We start from the raw sequence: 20,523 nt of genomic DNA, 5'->3' as shown, positions 1-20,523 counted from the left end.
CACGTCTCTCCCACTCCACTCTCTGTCTTACTACCCCTACTTCAATCCATGCGTGACGTCACCAGTCCTGCTTCCTCCTACTGCTCCTCTCGCTATTTTACTGCAGCATACTATAGAACAGAATCACATTCCACCACAAACTTATTACCAAGGATTTTCTTAGTGATTAATGTAAGTAAAAAAATGTAAGGAAAAATTCAAGATGGCGCCCGACTCTCTCTTTAACACGGTAAGATATCCTCAACACGGCACAAGAAGCAACAGCCACACGATTCCCCAGCCAACTCAATCGTCCCTCCCCCACGTCTTTCCCCTCACCCGCTTTTATCGTCGTTCTAGGCCGGCTAAATTTGCATATTCCGAGAATTCGTGTGACTTTGCGAGACATCATACTTTACAAAAGACGGCGGTCGCCATCTTGGTCCTTCTTTTCTATTTTTGGTCGGTAACGCTGAGCTGGTCTCGAGGTAAGTCTTTTTCCCCTCATCCGTCTCTCCCACATACCCACACAACACGCAAACACGCGGGCGCTTATCTCCTGGATGCACGTTACACTCCCCCCTGATCTGATGATCACATAGAGAGCACTGGGGGGGGCCTTTTAGTGCGTGTGCTTCTGCGAAGAGGTACATTCACTGTTTCAGATTCGGGCTCTGGATCTGGTTCCGCCTCATCAGATGAAGTATCGCTATCAGTCTCTGGAAGGGGCTCATTGAATCCGTGCATCGGCAGCTCATCATTAGACGCTTCACTGCTTTCTTCTGTAGTTGTATGACGCACCTCGGTAGCTGGGCGAAGATCTCGCACATGTCCTGGGGTTCCATCGACCAAAACAGACTGCTGGCTAATCACTCCAGATATGTGTCCTCGCTTAAACTTGTCGGTGCACCGATTTCCTGGAGGCCGCACCCACACTGGATCTCCCACTTCATATCTGTTATATGTTCCCTTGTCGGTTGGCTGCGTAGTGTTGATTCCCTTCACTCCGACTCGGTACGTGTAAATAGCATTCGCAGGTGCGGTTGAAGGGGACGTCCCGTCCTTTGGCGTAATGTTGTACCAATATGTTGCTTCCGCAATAGTACATCGCTTCCTGGCAGCAATTCTCTTGATGCTGCGATGGCTTCTTTCAGCAATGCCATTTCCTGATGGCACATGCGCACATCGCAACCGTAGACGGACGCCCCACTCATCTAACAACTGCCGGACTTGCTGGCTACAAAACGCTGCATCATTGTCAGTCAGGAGCTCTTCCGGCGCACCTCGCTCAAAAAAAATGGATGATAGGTGGCGAACAACATTTGCTGAATCCTGTCTGGTCATCTGCCGCCACACCGCAAATCTCGTAGGCCCGCAATCAATGAGAGTTAGAAAGGGCTTGCCACTGTAATGGGTAATATCCATGGCCAGCCGCTGCCACACACTCTCAACTTCCAAGCGACTCTTCTGCCATCGCTCTGGTGCAGGATCAATAGACTGGCAAGCCTCACAATTTCTGACGATCTGTCTGACATCCATCTTGGTCACTGCTGGGTATGCATGCCTCACAAAATAAAGGGTCCTCTTGATACCCGGATGTCCGCTCTGTGCATGAATTTTTTGTATTTGACATGGGTCGATTGCAACTGCACAAGATCGAGCAGTAATCTCCATTCCCATCTTCGCGGCTTCATACCATTTGTGAGGTACACGGGTCAGTTGGTCAGCACGATTACAATGTGATGGCACCAGAGTGACGCTCAGTGATAGCCCATACTCAGATACCAGGTTTTTTAGCGTGTCTAGCCTTCTCCGTATTAACATTTCGCTTGCTGCCTTGGTACGGATTCGTGTCCGTCCTGAAAGTGTGTCAGACACCCAGTGGTAGACACAGAGAGAATCTGTGTACAAGGTCAACTTCTTAGACTGCCACTGCAGGGCCAGATTTACCCCCTTTACAACAGCGTCCAGCTCTGCCAGGTTGATATGCTGAGAATCTGTTACGGGCCGCAGCCAACACGCATCCTCGAACACGTTTCCTCCTTGCTCCAACGATACTCCCAACGCCAAAGAACTGGCATCAACCCACACACCTACGTTGTCTCCGTTAACACACCACCGCCCACAGGCAGGGTCCTTCTTGTTCACTCTCTCCAGTATCTCTTTAATCATCAGAGTTAGTAGGACATCATCGGATATGTCATCCCAACCCGTGGTTGTTAAATTTGCTCTGCGTTTAATCACACCAACAGCTGCGCGGAGCCAGCCACAGACCGGTAAGTGACCAACAAGTTTTCCACACCAAGAAAAAACGGTCCGCCTTGTAACGAGGTTGGGGATGCTTGGAATTTCACTGCCACACCTCCATTGTAGGGTGCCATCCTCTTCATAAACATCCAATCCCAATACACGTGCTCCTTCCCTGAAACATTCGGGATTCTTGCATTCCAGACCAAACTGAGCCAACTTTTCTTTGACACACGACGCAGACTGTACATCTTCATTGACGTATACGTCATCAATGTAAGCTGACGTTGAGTCCCTCATGGGCTTTTCTTGGGACAATACTGTGTTGACAATAGTCTTCATGATCTGTGGTGCCACATTTAGGCCGAAGCCAAGGCGTGTAAGGCAGTACCTCTGCCCCTGGAACCAAACTGTCTGGAACAGCCACAACGTCTCATCAACTCGCACCTGTAAATAGGCTTTTCGTAAATCCAATATTGAGACATTAGTGCCTTTCTGACGCCATTCCCTCAACTTACTGGCGCATACGTCAGCATCAGCAGTGTAGGCTTCAATATGCTTGTTAAGCTCCCTATAGTCCAGCACGGGCCGTACTTTCGACTTGTTATGCTGGACTACTGCCATCAAGGGTATTAGACCCTTCGGAGGCCCAAGCTTGTCCTCAGGGTAGGGGATTAACCAGCCATCTTGGATCCACGCCTTTAGTTCCCTTTCGTATTCTGCTCGGGCCTCACTGGGTATAGGGTACTCTGCAACCCCATTCTTGAGTTTAGTCGGTGCCATTCCCTCGGTCCACTTCCAAGATGCAATCCAGGCCCTCTTGCGCGAGTTGTCGTCCACTGTAAAATCCGGCCGATCGATATGGAGCGCTGCACACACTGGGGCCTCTAAGAATCGCACCTTTCCATCCCGATGAATTGCGACTCCCCCCAGCGCCTTGATGGCATCGTATCCGAGCAACAGGTCAAACCCCAGGAGATTTCCTTGGGTCACGAGCACATTGATCTTAGTGGCTGCACCGGTGTCCGTGTAGATCTTGACAGTTCCAGCTCCACAGCATGTCTGGGTCTCGCCTCCTATCGTGGTGACTTTGATCTTCCTCTTAGTCCAACTTGGACACAGCCTGGTGCTCACTATAGTATGCGAACAGCCTGAGTCGAGAAGTGCTGAGCAGGGTATCCTGTTTACGTAGACGGTTATTACTGGTTGCGCCTTGTTCAAATTTTGCTCGGGGAGCAGGGCGGCGCTGACGTCCTCTCCCCTGATACGTTTCCCGCACAGTTTTGGGCTAGATGCCCCAAACTGCCACACTTAAAACAGCGCACACGCCCCCTGTTGGTGCAAATCCTTGCAAAATGTCCGCGTCGGCCGCAGCGAAAACATTTCCCATTGTTTGCAGGGTTCTGATTCGGAATCTCCCGAGCGCCAATCTGGCCTGTCTGTGTCGCCATCACAACTGGTTCCCCCAGGTCCTCCTCATCTTTGATGATGGCTCGAGCACGTTCCATCAAGTGTTCCACGGTCGTTGTTGAAACGCTGGTTGAGGCTCTCAGTAGCTGCTTCACCCGAGTGGGAAGGCCCGCCACAAACGCGTACGCGAGCGTCCGCTCCGACACCTCTCCACCGAACAGAACTGCGAGTTTCTTTAACTCAGCGAAGAAAACGTCCACGCTTTCCTCCGGTAGAAGTTTTCGGGAAGCAAATTTTTCATAGGCCGTACAAGGATCCATGGCAAATGCCTTGTACAGCGCAGCTTTAATTGCGGTGACATCTCCCTTTTCGGCAGCACTGAGTTGCTGATATACACTCAAGGCACCCCCAGCCAATCTCAGGGGAATTACAGTGTGTACCCTTTTCACCTCACAAAGGTCGCACGTCAGCTCGACCCTTTCAACCCAGTCGACGATGGACGTGGACCCGTCAAACTCGGGTATGAGCTTTAAGTCAAATTTCGACTCGGTCATAGTCCTAGAGGCCAAATGGCCGAAATAGCTTGTAAGTAAAAAAATGTAAGGAAAAATTCAAGATGGCGCCCGACTCTCTCTTTAACACGGTAAGATATCCTCAACACGGCACAAGAAGCAACAGCCACACGATTCCCCAGCCAACTCAATCGTCCCTCCCCCACGTCTTTCCCCTCACCCGCTTTTATCGTCGTTCTAGGCCGGCTAAATTTGCATATTCCGAGAATTCGTGTGACTTTGCGAGACATCATACTTTACAAAAGACGGCGGTCGCCATCTTGGTCCTTCTTTTCTATTTTTGGTCGGTAACGCTGAGCTGGTCTCGAGGTAAGTCTTTTTCCCCTCATCCGTCTCTCCCACATACCCACACAACACACAAACACGCGGGCGCTTATCTCCTGGATGCACGTTACAATTAAATTTCATTTTTTGTGTGTATGGATGACATGCTATATTTGAGTATTGCAGAAAAACAACTTAGCATAGTACTTACATATACTCTGCTAATGGTGGTTAATTCCTATCGTCATTTCCAAAAACAAGTTAGTTCTCACAAGAACGTGGTAACTCAAAATATTCCTAACCGTCGAAAATTGTGATAAACTGGAATATATATATACATATATATACATATATATTGGGACTGTACGTATGCAACAATTCTGTAATAAAGAAGGGAAACAGACAAGATGTATGATTGTCTGTGTCTCCCAATTCCTGTCCTTAAGACTAACTATGAAAAACTGATTAAGAAGTAATTAGTTAATTTGATATTGGTCTTTTTTCTGGCTTGTGAAGATATTAGCAGCAGCCATTAAAGCATGTATGCAAATTAGCAAGTTTTCTGTCCTAGAAGGATCTGCTCGCAGGTAAGACTTTCTGCTATGCAAAAAGGTTTTAACTATATATTAGTTATATAAGATGAATCACATTCCACCACAGAATAATTACCAATGAATTTCCTAAGGTGATTAAATTTATTTTTGTAAATGAATGGACGTGCTGTATTTGAGGATTGCAGAATAAAAAAACTTAGCATAATACGCACGTATACTTTGTAGTGGTGATTAATTCCTATCCTCGTTTCCAAAAGCAAGTAAGTTCTCACAAAAATGTGTTAACTTAAAACCTGCCTAACCTTGGACAATTGTTATAAACTGGGAAATAAATCCTCTTAAGGTTATATGTTAGGACGATACACCTCTAACAATTTTCTTTCATTTCGTATAAACTTTGGCGAGAATTAAAGTTGTACATCTAAGGATAACCTGTCGGCAAACGAAAATATATCACTCTTACACGTGACGTGTTTGAAAATTTACAATAAATTTATTTCTTTTATAATAAATATGAACGTCACAATGTATTCTTCTCCAACTAATCTAGCAATAGTTTTTGTAAGAATATTCATTGGAAAAAGAAACAATTTTTAATGCTAAATTATGTGTACGTGGTAAAAATAAACAATGCAGAATAAAAGTATTTAATCGAAAATAAAATCAATAAAAATATCTATTCTAACATTTGCTAACTTTGTTTCACGTCTTCATTCCTCGAACAAACTAAAAAGGTTAAGAAATGATGTAGCATTTAATGTTGTCATATCGCTGGTGGCTTGTATGGGCGTATTTACACAACTGGTTTTGTTGATGTTTACAAGCCAATTGATTTAAACACGAGAAAAGTTTGTAAGAAGGTCAGTAGAATTACACTTCACACAAAGTATTTTCATCTGATAACAGATCAATTATTCGAAGTAGAAAGATTCGTTCACATGAATAAAAACAAAAATATGACTACAAAACTTACTATCTACATCAAGTCTGTAAATAGCTAATCAGTTTATAATTGTTGAATAGCTTTTGTAGAAGTGCAGAAATTAAAAAATAAAGCCGCATTATCTGGAAAACACTTTCCTTTCAAAATCATGGTGAGTGTTCTCCATAGTTTTCAGTTGTTGGTCCGATTCCTCTGAAGACATCGCATGATTTTAACTTGGCAGAATACATGGGTCGGTTGCAATTACCTTCGACAGTGCAGTAGTGACATCTGACTTGTCTGTTTGCACTTATTTGCTGTCCTTAGATCATCTATATCAGAGTTACCTTCTCCTAGATGTGTGTCTTTACTAAGACGAAAGGTGCATCTCCACTAGTCGATTAATGTTCCACTAGATACCAACCTTGATATTTTTTATAACTCGGCGCAGTATATACAGCACCTAACCTTATTAATTAGTCACCCATCTGGTACTGGCCAGGCTCATCATTAAAACCTTAAGTAGATATTTAGACATGAATACTCCATATAAAACACACGTTTTATTCGGATATATTAAATTTAAAAAGAAAAGTGAAAATATGTTTAAACGTGACTGCGGCATAAAAGCGTGTGTGTAATTTCGGGTGATTTTAAAGATTTACATGAGAATAAAAACTTTGTTTTTAAAAGAAAATTCTTAACACAGATTTGGAACACAATTTTTAACACAATAATACTAACACACATATAACAATAATATAGTTTTTTTTACTTTTTCGAATTTTATTACTTTAATTCTCATTGTGGATAGAACATACAACTATGCTATAAAATTGATGTTATGACAGACGTTCAATACTTGGTCTAATTTCTCATATAAGCTGATTGCAACTGCTGTTCAAACTATTTGCTGTAGCGTTCAATATTTAACATTTTACAGTATTATTGAAGGCATTTATTAGGGACGCTTATTTCAACTAGAATTGCAACTTTCTCCCTCTGTCAAGGTTAATAGACACATTTTCTTGGTATGTAGCTGTAGGACCGAAGAAAGTTGGAGTACATGCAAAAGAGGAACCATACTTAACTGGAATTTAGTTTCTTTCCCGTATGTGTTTTCATATGAGTCGATAAATGTGACTTCTGTGCAAATGAAGAACTACATACTTCACAAGAATGTGGTTTCTCTCCCGTATGTATTTTTATATGACGCAACAAAGCTGACTTCCATGCAAAAGAACAACTACATACTTTACAGGAATGTGGTTTCTCTTCTGTATGTGTATTCATATGACTAAACAAATGTGGCTTCCGTGCAAAAGAAGAACCACATACTTCACATGAATAAGGTTTCTCTCCTGTATGTGTTTTCATGTGACTCAACAACTGTGATTTCCGTGCAAAAGAAAAACTACATACTTCACAAGAATGTGGTTTCTCTCCCGTATGCGTTTGTATATGATTCAACAAATGTGACTTCTGTGCAAAAGAAGACCCACATACTTCACAGGAATGTGGTTTCTCTCCTGTATGTGTTTTCATATGATTCAACATATTTGACTTCCATGCAAAAGAAGAACCACATATTTCACAAGAATGTGGTTTCTCTCCTGTATGTGTTTTCATATGATCGAACAATGTTGACTTATATGCAAAGGAAGAACCACATACTTCACAAGAATGTGGTTTCTCTCCTGTATGTGTTTTCACATGATCGAACAATGTTGACTTATGTGCAAAAGAAGAACCACATACTTCACAAGAATGTGGTTTCTCTCCCGTATGTGTTTTCATATGACGCAACACATGTGACTTCTGTGCAAAAGAAAATCCACACACTTCACAAGAATGTGGTTTCTCTCCCGTATGTGTTTTCATATGACGCAACAAATCTGACTTCCGTGCAAAAGCAGAGTCACATAGGTCACAAGAATGTGGTTTCTCTCCTGTATGTGTTTTCATATGACGCAACAAATGTGACTTCTGTGCAAAAGAAAAACCACATTCTACACAAGAATGTGGTTTCTCTCCCATGTTTGATTGCATCTGATTCCACAAAAAGTAAATTGAATTAAGTGTTTGATAACAAGCTGATAAGTTTCAACTTTAGATAATTTCTGTGAAGGAATTTAGAATTATTTTCAAACTTTTTCAATTACCAATGACGAAAGGTCCTTCTCATCCATAAATGGACTTCTTTTCATTGTAGCAAATTCTGGAAATATACAATAAATTTGAAAAAATATAATTTATGTGGTAAAATATCCACAACATTTATTATTAAATTCAAAATAAAATGAGCATAGTTTTATGCAATATAGGTTAGTAAACAAAATTAACTTGTTTCTACTGTCAAATATTAAACAAAAATTGTCACATTTCTCCATTTTGCAAATTAGAGGATTGACTTCGTATATAATTTAATTCTTCGGAATACTGTTCTCATCTCAGAAACAGAAACACAATGAAATAGTTAATATTTGACAGTCTGCATTTTTTTTTTAGTTTTCTTTGAATTAGTCTGTGGCAATAGTCTGGTGAAAGGACATGCTACTTCTCTTCAATTTTTGTCCAAAGTTCTTTCAGATTAAACATTTCATCATTGTGTTGCTGTTGCTTGATGTTTTCGATAGGATTGAGGTGTGGAGATTCTGAACACGGAATATAATTCTCTTCAAGGAAATCTTTACATTGCCAGTGAATGGAGCATGATTTTCCATTATCTATTACAGTCTTTTAATGATGTTAACCCCATGTGGCATGACATGACTTGGAAAATAAAAGAGACAAGAGTTAATTCGTGTCACATGTTGAAAAACAAGCATAAAAGCATAAAAGAGGAAACCAAGTAGAGAGTAAGGGACTAGTATATTAAACTAGAGAGAAGTAAAGAGGCAGGTAGATAATTAGATATTAGTTATTGTTGCGAGGTGGGTCATATACAGAGATTCTGCAGGAAGCATATCATAGGAAACGGGGGCGTTTCATCCCTGTGATGCCTGATAAATGGAACAAAGGCATCGATGCACATACTTGGTAAAATGGGTGCATCAAACGTATTTTCAATAAGAATTCAGGGAAAGAATTATAGAGCTCTGGCGAATAGCGGAGCAGAGGTGCCAGTAATAAAAATCTTTTAAAAGCACTTTGACAGGGATCTAACTATGTGACTATGTGATAAAAACGTTAGTTTAAGAACATCAAATGGGTCCCCATTTATTGTAGAATTGTTCGATTAAGATTAGGGGTGGGAAGTCAGTCTATACACAAGGACTTCTTTGTTACAGAAAATCTCAACACAACTAAACCGCGACTTAAAATAAATAAGTTAGGGTGTAGTTTAATTTAGGAGCAATAAGATTATGTCTATATTTCATCAATAGTTCAGTTAATTGCACTGAAAATTACATTAAAACACCAGCATCTGCATACATACTTGAGAAGGGGCTGCAAAATAACTAAGTTTAGTTAGCACAGAAAATTACATTAAAACACCAGCATCTGCATACATACTTGAGAAGGAGCTGCAAAATAACTAAGTGTAGTTTGGCTGGTGACATTATCGAGATTAACATGAATGAGGAACAAAAAGAAAAAAAATTGAAGGCAATAAAAGTACCCCAAGAATTCAAGTTGGAAGTTGATATGTTGCTGAAGTAGAATAGAGATTTTTCTTGTGCAGAACCGATACGCTGGAGAAGCGTATCAATACTGGAAATATGAGCTCATAATAAGACTCCAGTATTGAAAACCACTAAAGCAATAAAAGTTGATAGACTAAGAGAATAGACGAAATGCCCATATTTCATCAATAGTTTAGTTACTTGTTATTGACGGAAATATTTCTCAAAATTAGATCTAAAGTCAGGATACTAGCAGGTTAAATTAAGTAAGGACGATAAAATGAAAACTGTGTTCACCAGCTACCAGGGTTTATTTCAGTCTAACGTGATGCTGCTCAGACTTGCAGATGCATCCAGGGTCTTCCAGTAATTAATGTCCATAGTTATACAGGAACAGCAAGATTATGCATTACCGTATTTCGATGATATTTTAAGATTCTCAGATACGATCATATAGATAGGATACCTGTGAGTTTATGTAATTTATTTAATTTTCTCAAATAAAACTATGGAAAATCATTTAGATCACATAGATAGGGCACAAGCCAGTTTACATAAGCACAACCTCATGTTGAAAGCCAGAAAATGTGAGGATTTTGAAAAGAGAAGTACAGTATTTGGGGTTCAAAGTAAGTGAACAGGGTATAGAGCCAAACCTTGACAAAGTCAAATCGATAAAAGTAGAAATTTCATCAATATCACGTTATATTATCAACGATTTATAAAGAAACATTTCTGAGACAACCGAGCCGTTGGTTTGCTTGATGATAAAATATGCAAGGTTCCAATCGGACAACACATGATAGTCTGCCTTTGATGTTTGCCTAAAAACGAAGCTTGCAGATATTGTTATACTGGCTTATCTTGATCTTGAGAAGGACAACCAACTGTACACAATTGTCAGAAGTGGGGAATGTCTGTAGTAAATTGTCATATAATGAGGACAACCGACTGTACACAGATGCATCCAATCATGTATTTGGGGAATGTCCATTGCAAATTGTCAGAGGAATGGTAAAGAGAGAGGTTGAAAAAACAATTTACTTTTTATCACATGAAGTTATTGATATGCAGACGAGATGGTCGACTATAGAAAAAGAAGCATACACGATACACTACGCCCTTAATAAGTTGACTCACTATTTGCATAGTGCAAAGTTCCATATCTATACTGATCACAGACTGCTAGAATATTTATCAAACTTGCCACTACAGAATAGGAAAATATAGACGTGGGCTTTTTGAGTATGGCTGTACATAACTGCACCATACAGTGCCTTAAATGGAAGGAAAATGTTTGTGTGGATTCGAGCTGAGACAATGACATTCCCCAGTAGAAATAGATGGTAGGAATTAATTGGTAGAAATAGATAATAGGAATTACTTGGTAGAAATAGATGGTTGCAATTACCTGGTAGAAATAGATGGTTGCAATTAATTGGTAGAAATAGATGATAGGAATTAATTGGTAGAAATAGATGGTTGCAATTACTTGGTAGATGCGATGAACTTGAATCGATTTTAGCCAAAAAAGTTTGCATCATATAAGATATCCCCTAAACGTCCTATGTTTTCGAGTGTAGATTTAAGAAGCAGATAAGGACATTTTTTAATTTAAAGATGCGGATGAAGAATGGTAAATCGTCTAAAACAGAACAAAAATAGTTCATAGTGAAAGACGAGATAGTGTATTACTTGTCAAAACCCAAAAACAAACTATTGATAAGGTTATATGTACCGTTACATCATAGAAAAAAACTGCTAGTGCAGTATGATGACACTATGGGTCATAAGGGCATGGAAAAGATGTTTCACGCCAATAAGTAAAAGTATTTATGCCCGTATTCATTTTATTATTATGTAGCTGTAGTTCGATGTAATGTCATACATTTTTAATAGAATTGAGGTATGGAGATTGTGCAGGCCAATTAAAACATGAAATATAATGCCCTTTAAGTAACCTCTTGACACTGTCAGTTGCATGAATGGGAGCACTATCCTACATAAAGATGGGATTATCATCCAAATTTGGGCCAAAATATGTAGAAAATGCTCAGTCAACATATTAATGTACTTGGTCGAATTCATTCACCCTAGCTAGCAAACTAATACGCCACATTAATACTGAACCTAACGTTAAACTGCGCACCTAGCATTACATTCTTTGTCCTTCTTTCAACTGAGGTACTGCCTGATATCAGTGACTTGCCTATTGAACTTGTGGCTAAAAATCACTTTTGATTAATATGAAGAGTCATTATCTTCAATGCATCCAACAGAGCCTAGATGGAACTTTCTGTTCTTTACAGTAATTATTGGCTTGCATCTTGCAACAGAGCCTCACAAATTAAATTCCTCTAATCTATTCTTAACTGTAGAAAGATAACACTTCTTAACAAGATTACACTGTTGTTCGATTTGGGAAACCGTTTCAAATCTGTTTCTGGCGCTGCAAATCTAGATAGCATTGTCTTCTCTGTAAGAAGTAACTCTATGACGACTAGATTCAGGGGCGTCATGAACACTGCCAGTTTTGGTGCTTTTGCAGTTACTCGTACGGTTGTCTAACCACATTTCAATCTTTGGCTGATTTCTCGATTAGATATATCAGAAAGGTGGAGATTAGTGAGCTCCTGACAGTCACTAAGGGCAAATCGAGGCATATGGACTAGATGTTACGTTGTCTAACCTGGAACGACAACAATTACGATTAGAGATGCTTTGTTGCCTAAAAGGTGGTATTTTTAGCTGGTTTAAAGATTATTTGTTTCCTTAAGACACCTTAATTTTCATTGTTCTCATCAATCCATGATTATGTACTTCATCCTATACGGGTCTATGGTTTCCCTTTCCCATCCATATATACTCCACCATAACTGAATTTTCAATCTCTCCACATATTACAGCTTTTCAATGTTTTTCTAACATTACTGTTAATTGTAGGACTCAACATACATCATGTGAGCACATCATTTTATCACCCCAAACTAACGGCAAAGTAGAACGTTTTAGTGAAAAAAATGGAATAATAAACAGTCATGGATATATACATTAACCAAATGTTGGTGGCTGTCAGATTCAATGTGAGTGAAACGACGAAATTCTTACCATGCTCTCCAATAGATACATGATCTTGCCATTACATATATTCATGCTTTGTAAAGTATACTAGCGTGATGAGCAACATGAGATCGCTCTACAAGAGATACATTAATCTTTTATATTGGTATAACATCCCGAAAGCTAAGAAAAACTGATAGAGAATTCAAAGAAGAAAACAAAGTTCATAGATTTTAAAATTGGAGAAAAAACAGTCACGTCTCATATTAAAGATCGTCAATCAAGGAACGTGAAAGACCGTTAAGAAAGGCTGCATTGGCTGCTCTGAGTCGGATAGTGATTCATCCATGGAACAAGATGATATCCCAATATGGAGGAGTCGACATCAATGGGAAAGGCCATATGAGGAGTCTAACATTCCATTGATGCTCTCCAATAGATATATGATCTTGCCATTATATAATACATTAATGCCTTGCAAAATATATTAGGATGATGAGCAACACAAGATCACTTTAACATACGATTGATGGAGAGTAGAGTCATGACATGTAGCATAATGACTAAACATGCAAATAGTTTGGATGTGAGTTATCCCCTATTTGCATCACTTGCAGATGTCAAAGACATAATTAGGATTTGTTCAGAAAGTTATAAATAAGTTTGGATGTTGGGTAGAGGAACAAGAAAAATTTAGTTTTTAAAAGAATATTCTTTTCAGCAAAATAGATTATAAGTTTTATTATTAACTTGAGCAGTATGCACGCACGGTAGTCATCGAGTGTCATCTACCGATGTTAATTTTAAATTACCACGTGTTTACCATCAGATGGTTTCAACCATGCATCAGGTGTTCCTAATATTAAAACATTTTAAAAAAAACACACGCACACATATTATTTATGATCAATAGGGTCAGGTTGTCAGAATTGATATTTTCAGTGGTGAAAGATCAACTATTTGACATACACAACTTTCAAAGGTGAGCGCACCTGTTAAAAGCAGGTCACATATATAGCCCAAGGGTTTCCTGTTTCCCTCTAGCTTAGTCTATATTTCGTTATTCTTGTTTAACTTAATTCCTCCTGTAGCGCGTTTCATATATTCTTAGACTCCAACCATAACCTCATCACTAGAATCAATCATGCAGTTTCCATGACATTCAGTGAGTAACTCGATTCCATGATGATTGACATACTGCAGGAGAATTGTTCAATTTGCATTTTTGATTGCATATTCTGAATTTTCTCTTCTTTTTCTTGTTCTTCCTTTTTTTAAGAAAGCCGTTTAACCTATGCAGGTATAAAGTTGGCTGTGGAAAGAGGTTGGGGGAGAAAGAAGTTTTGATTTGAGGGAAATTTTTTGTGGGGAGGAAACGAGAAACCATTTTGATGATTTTGCACATGTCAGAAAATGATCAGTTTCTTCTCATTATAATCTAAAAAATGATGTCTTTTTTAGTAGGTTTTTTTAAAAATAGAAACAGTCTGCATTGCACAAGTGACTGTCAACCATTTTAGGTTTTCTTTCTTTCCTTTCTTTTTTTTTGTTACATGACCAATCCTTTGAAGCATACAAACATGCTAGTCAAGTAAGTTACGATTTTCCATACACAAATTCAAAACATCTACTTATGAAAGCCCCATTTATAATAACTTCCTTTTCATCTATCACAGTTACTGTCCCCAAAATACAAAATAATTTAATTTTATGTCACCTTCACTTTTCAAACAGAATTAAATTATTGCAAGAAAAACAAAAAAAGTTTTCGACATGTAAAAAATATATGCAAAGAAAAACATATTGTGATTCATATTTTTGGATTATTTGGAATATTGTCTTCATCTTAAATGTTATTTTTACAATGTTTGCACAATAAATAACACCCAAGATGAGAACAGTAGTCTTAATAATCTAAATAATACAATAAATCATTCCTCATCTAAAAAATTCAGAACCGTAATATTGTAATTTGTTTAAAAATCGTGATTATTTTTTAATTTAATCAAAGGTATTTTTAAGGTTTGTTGAATGTATTTTTGAGAGAACTTAAAAATACAATATAATAAGTTTCTTTAATTATCAGCATTCTTTAAACAACGAACAGAAAATTTGATAACTACATTTCCAAATAAATTAACAGAAAACTCTTTGGTATATTTACGTGTGTAAACAGTTTCTAATACATCGATCCTTTATATTGAAAACACTAGACGATCATACAAACATTTAATTAAGGAAAGGAAAAAACAACAACTAAATATCAAAAAAGCTATTTAAAAAGGGCTAAATTCAATAAATTGGCTGAAAAAGTCGATGTTTCCAAAATGGGGGATCGATTTACTAAAACTTTGTATTAGAAACAGAGCACAACTTAAAAATGTTAAGTATTGAATTTTTTTTATAATCTGGTGTATTAGTGATAAGTACACAGGAGTGTAGTACTAGGATATGAAAAATGTACTTTTTTCAAAAGTGAGGTATCACTTTTCATTATAATTTCAGCATGGATCAATAAGTGCACTAGTACTGCTCATTTTACATTAAATTTATATAAAAATGTGATCCCCACGTTTGGAAAAAGTAATTTCCTCATATCATGAAATCTTATTATCTGTGTCAGTTTTGAAGTATATATTCGTTTTCAGCATATCCGAAAAAACTATAAAAGTTTTTCTTTGTAAAGATTTTTATGATTTTTATTTTTTGCTTTACCTCAGGTTCTAGACATTGATACTTGTTTTTATGTTTAAGTATTGAAAATAAAATAATAGATTAATGATAATAATTCACTGAGAAAATTGAAAAAAAAGATGAAAACTGTGCAGTCACACACACACGCACACTCGCACGCAAATAACAAACCATTATTCATTACAATTTCCCAGCGCATTTAAGAAAATATATAATCTGTCAGCAACGGTACAATTTCAAATTTTGCCCACACACTTTTCTCAAACAACAAAAGTAAAAATAACATGTTTGGCGGACATAGGTGAAAGCAAGTCACGTGACACAACCAGCCAAAGAAAAAATTATAATCTTTTTAACGAATTTCCATAGCGAAAATATCAGCAGGAGCAGTCCCTTTCTGGAGCCGTCCAAAAATGTATACAATAGCCGTCTACAGAGACATTTCAGCTTTCTGTCTCTCTCAGCTCACTTCTAGACACCACGAGAGCATGTTTCTCTTGTTCACGACCTCGTCACCGCCAACATCGTAAAACATCACACGCATACACCATGCAGGCACAAAACTATGTGTGCACACACACACACACGCGCACACACACACACACACACACACGCATTCATCCTGCAACATCTTCTAAGCAAGGCGAACTTCGCCAGATACACACGCTTTAAATTCCTTTTTTTAATTACTTTCATGCAGGACTTTCATCTAACATTTCTAATTACAATAACATCGAAAGAACTGTCACCCGTTGGACCTTTTGTGATCACCTTATTGTTGTTGTTTAAAAAATACATGTTGTGCATTTAAATCAGAAGGAGGTGTCGTTTGTTTCATTCTTTTTATTATTTGTTTGGGGGGGTGAAGAAATTTAATCTCACTTATACTTCTGACCCCCACTACAAAATTGGTGACACCCGACTGTGAAATGAAACACACACTTCCCTCCACAACCCACAGTTCAATATCACGCTATTTTCCCATTTAAATTGGGACTGCAGACGTCCGCTACACCGACTCCTTGACAACATGAAGACCAGAAATTGGCAATTTAAAGGCGTCCAAATCACTTTCAGGACAAAATCAAGTGAAACAAGAGCATGGATCCATCACATTCAGAAATATCTTCAGCCACCCTATCATTAAACATCCCGGCATTCACCACAGCCAACATTAAGTCCTTGTTCATCCAAATCCAAGCGTTATTCGACACGAAGCAGATAACGTCGGCAAAGGACAAGATATACTTACCTGATGTCTCCAGCGATTTATAAACACATTTCTGACGTTAATGACAGCTATGAACACCCTATAAGAGGTTTTTGTTCAACCTAAAAACAGCATCTTCTGTCGTCATTTACTGGCAACTCGTCGTCAACAAAGAAACGAAAGCGTGGACCAGTATTTACAGTCCTTAAAAGAACTTGCTAAGGATTGTGACTTTCAGGCTTTCAGGCTGTGTCGGCGATACAAGCGAGGGATGAATACATCAGGGATGCATTCATAAACGGAATCGAGTCATCCCCACTACAAAACAAACCAATGAAAAACATTTAAGATTTATAGTTTTTTTTTCTTTTGGTAAACAAAAAACAACATTAGTAAAAAATATTTAAAATTTATAAAATTATTTTTTCTTTGGTAAACAAAAAACAACATTAGTAAAAAATATTTAAAATTTATAAAATTATTTTTTCTTTGGTAAACAAAAAACAACATTAGTAAAAAATATTTAAAATTCATAAAATTATTTTTTCTTTGGTAAACAAAAAACAACATTAGTAAAAAATATTTAAAATTTATAAAATTATTTTTTCTTTGGTAAACAAAAAACAACATTAGTAAAAAATATTTAAAATTCATAAAATTATTTTTTCTTTGGTAAACAAAAAACAACATTAGTAAAAAATATTTAAAATTTATAAAATTATTTTTTCTTTGGTAAACAAAAAACAACATTAGTAAAAAATATTTAAAATTTATAAAATTATTTTTTCTTTGGTAAACAAAAAACAACATTAGTAAAAAATATTTAAAATTCATAAAATTATTTTTTCTTTGGTAAACAAAAAACAACATTAGTAAAAAATATTTTAAATTTATAAAATTATTTTTTCTTTGGTAAACAAAAAACAACATTAGTAAAAAATATTTAAAATTTATAAAATTATTTTTTCTTTGGTAAACAAAAAACAACATTAGTAAAAAATATTTAAAATTCATAAAATTATTTTTTCTTTGGTAAACAAAAAACAACATTAGTAAAAAATATTTAAAATTTATAAAATTATTTTTTCTTTGGTAAACAAAAAACAACATTAGTAAAAAATATTTAAAATTCATAAAATTATTTTTTCTTTGGTAAACAAAAAACAACATTAGTAAAAAATATTTAAAATTTATAAAATTATTTTTTCTTTGGTAAACAAAAAACAACATTAGTAAAAAATATTTAAAATTTATAAAATTATTTTTTCTTTGGTAAACAAAAAACAACATTAGTAAAAAAATATTTAAAATTCATAAAATTATTTTTTCTTTGGTAAACAAAAAACAACATTAGTAAAAAATATTTAAAATTTATAAAATTATTTTTTCTTTGGTAAACAAAAAACAACATTAGTAAAAAATATTTAAAATTCATGAAATTATTTTTTCTTTGGTAAACAAAAAACAACATTAGTAAAAAATATTTAAAATTCATAAAATTATTTTTTCTTTGGTAAACAAAAAACAACATTAGTAAAAAATATTTAAAATTCATAAAATTATTTTTTCTTTGGTAAACAAAAAACAACAGTAAAAAATATTTTAAATTTATAAAATTATTTTTTCTTTGGTAAACAAAAAACAACATTAGTAAAAAATATTTAAAATTTATAAAATTATTTTTTCTTTGGTAAACAAAAAACAACATTAGTAAAAAATATTTAAAATTCATAAAATTATTTTTTCTTTGGTAAACAAAAAAACAACATTAGTAAAAAATATTTAAAATTTATAAAATTATTTTTTCTTTGGTAAACAAAAAACAACATTAGTAAAAAATATTTAAAATTCATAAAATTATTTTTTCTTTGGTAAACAAAAAACAACATTAGTAAAAAATATTTAAAATTTATAAAATTATTTTTTCTTTGGTAAACAAAAAACAACATTAGTAAAAAATATTTAAAATTCATAAAATTATTTTTTCTTTGGTAAACAAAAAACAACATTAGTAAAAAATATTTAAAATTTATAAAATTATTTTTTCTTTGGTAAACAAAAAACAACATTAGTAAAAAATATTTAAAATTTATAAAATTATTTTTTCTTTGGTAAACGATAAATTCGTACTGAAATAAACTTTCAGTTGCAATTAAAAATTGATATAAATTTTATATTACTATATTTCTTTTTTAAATAACGTTTTTTTTTTCTAATTAATATATACTATTATGAGTTGAATTTCCAAGAAAAAGAAACTTCCTAAAAATTAATTAATTAAAAAAAAAATTAAAACCATTAACATTCCATTTTTTTTTAAATGTTTCGTTACAACATATATTTATAATTAACGGTGTTTAATTTTTTTTTAATATTAAGCTATAATATAAGCATTACTCTTGCCAACTATTTTATGGCCAGATTAAAACCGATTGAAAAATATTATTGCAAAAAAAATAAACATTTTGTAGACCAATCTAGTTTGTCTCATTTTACTAAATAAAGAATAAAAAATTAACCAAATGAACAGTCGTACATATTTCGTAAAACTGTATTTCATATTTAATATACAAATGGTTATAATATTATTAATCGTTAAACTGTGTAAATCTTAAAATCTAACAAAATTATAACAAAGATTAATTATTAATTGCAGTTTGAAGAAGATAAACAAAGGTTTTAAAAATCATGAAGTCGCTTCTGCTGTTCCATATTTCGTATAGTTAAGACAAGTTTGACTTTACGGGATTATGTGGGTGCTCCGTTCTTCCCAATCGTTTGGAAGTGCCTAACGATTATTAAGATGGAAAGTAAGTAATAATTTACCAAAACGTTTTAAGGTATTCTCGGCATTGACCGTTGTTTTTTGTTTTATGTTTTTTTTTCTTTTTGTATCGATAACAAAAAACAATCGACACCGAAAATTTTTCCACGATAAATCACCATTTCAGGATTATTCGCTTAGTAAATGAAGTTAACTCCCTTACATTTTAACGTGTTCTGTTAATGTGAAAAAGTCGATACTAAAATCATGCAGTAATACTTACGTTTTTGTTTTATAATCTGCTTTCGATTAACTTTATCTGTTTTTATAAAGGAAACGATTTTTCAAATGTGATTGACTTTACAAGCTCAACTTAACATTTAAGATGACGAACGGAAGAGCAAGTTCGCAGAAGCAAAATTGAAGAGGAAAAAAAATCATTTCGAAATAGAGCGGATATATTTACTGAATATCACAGATAAAATTAGTATTATTTTATTTAATATTTTGGTACTGGTCGCGGTAAGAGTTCCCTGCCGAACACCCTAAAAAAACAATGACTTCTCCCCACGCATGCGCAAAGGACATGTTTTAGTTGCCATAGTAATAAAATACATTACTACACATTTATTAATAATATCTCACTTTTAATCACTTTTATCAACTTTGTTTTTTACTTTTTAATAGCATTTTCTTTTTAAATGACAACGTTAATGTTTATGAATATTGAAATAAAATACATTACTACACATTTATTAATAATATCTTCTTTTTTTTTACTGTTCTCTACTGTTTGTGTCACTTTTATCGACTTTTTCTTTTCTTTTTTAATAGCATTTTCTTAAAATGAATATTAAAATAATTTCCCAACTTTTTTCATTCCTATGTGTTTTTAGTTTTGTATGTTGAATGAAACTTTTATTTTTCATGACAATAATAGTTATCAACCCCGGTTCTTTGGCTGACAAACGACATCTGTCGGCGGTTCTTGAAACTAAATCACACGCATTCGCTTCATGTTACTGACATGCAGAAGTGCCAATGGTGCCATAGGTGTTATTGTAAATTAACACTCTTAGCTAATTCTGTAAAATAAGATTCTACTTTTTTAGGCGAATTTGCACCCTCCCCATGTTAAGAATGGCTTTTTAAATAATAACGTTATTGACACATAAACAGTAAAAAAAAAAGATATTAATAAATGTGTAGTAATGTATTTTA

General features: G+C 35.2%; 2 long non-coding RNA genes across 2 annotated transcripts in view; one reads left to right on the top strand and one right to left on the bottom strand.

Annotated features, from left to right (window-relative positions):
• LOC145271195 (uncharacterized) overlaps positions 1–20,523 on the top strand; it is a 428,562-nt gene that overhangs the window by 354,404 nt on the left and 53,635 nt on the right. The gene's annotated exons all lie outside the window — the stretch shown is intronic.
• Positions 6,714–19,687, bottom strand: LOC145270569 (uncharacterized). Its single transcript, XR_013865450.1, has 2 exons — positions 19,586–19,687; positions 6,714–8,166 (listed from the first exon to the last, which is right to left on the bottom strand). It is a non-coding gene; the product is annotated as an uncharacterized LOC145270569 (long non-coding RNA).

This window comes from Euprymna scolopes, chromosome 46, assembly GCF_053919585.1.
Source record: "Euprymna scolopes isolate OS-2025 chromosome 46, ASM5391958v1, whole genome shotgun sequence".
In the NCBI taxonomy this organism is placed as follows: Eukaryota; Metazoa; Mollusca; class Cephalopoda; order Sepiida; family Sepiolidae; genus Euprymna; species Euprymna scolopes.
This window is presented reverse-complemented; position numbering and strand designations above follow the sequence as displayed.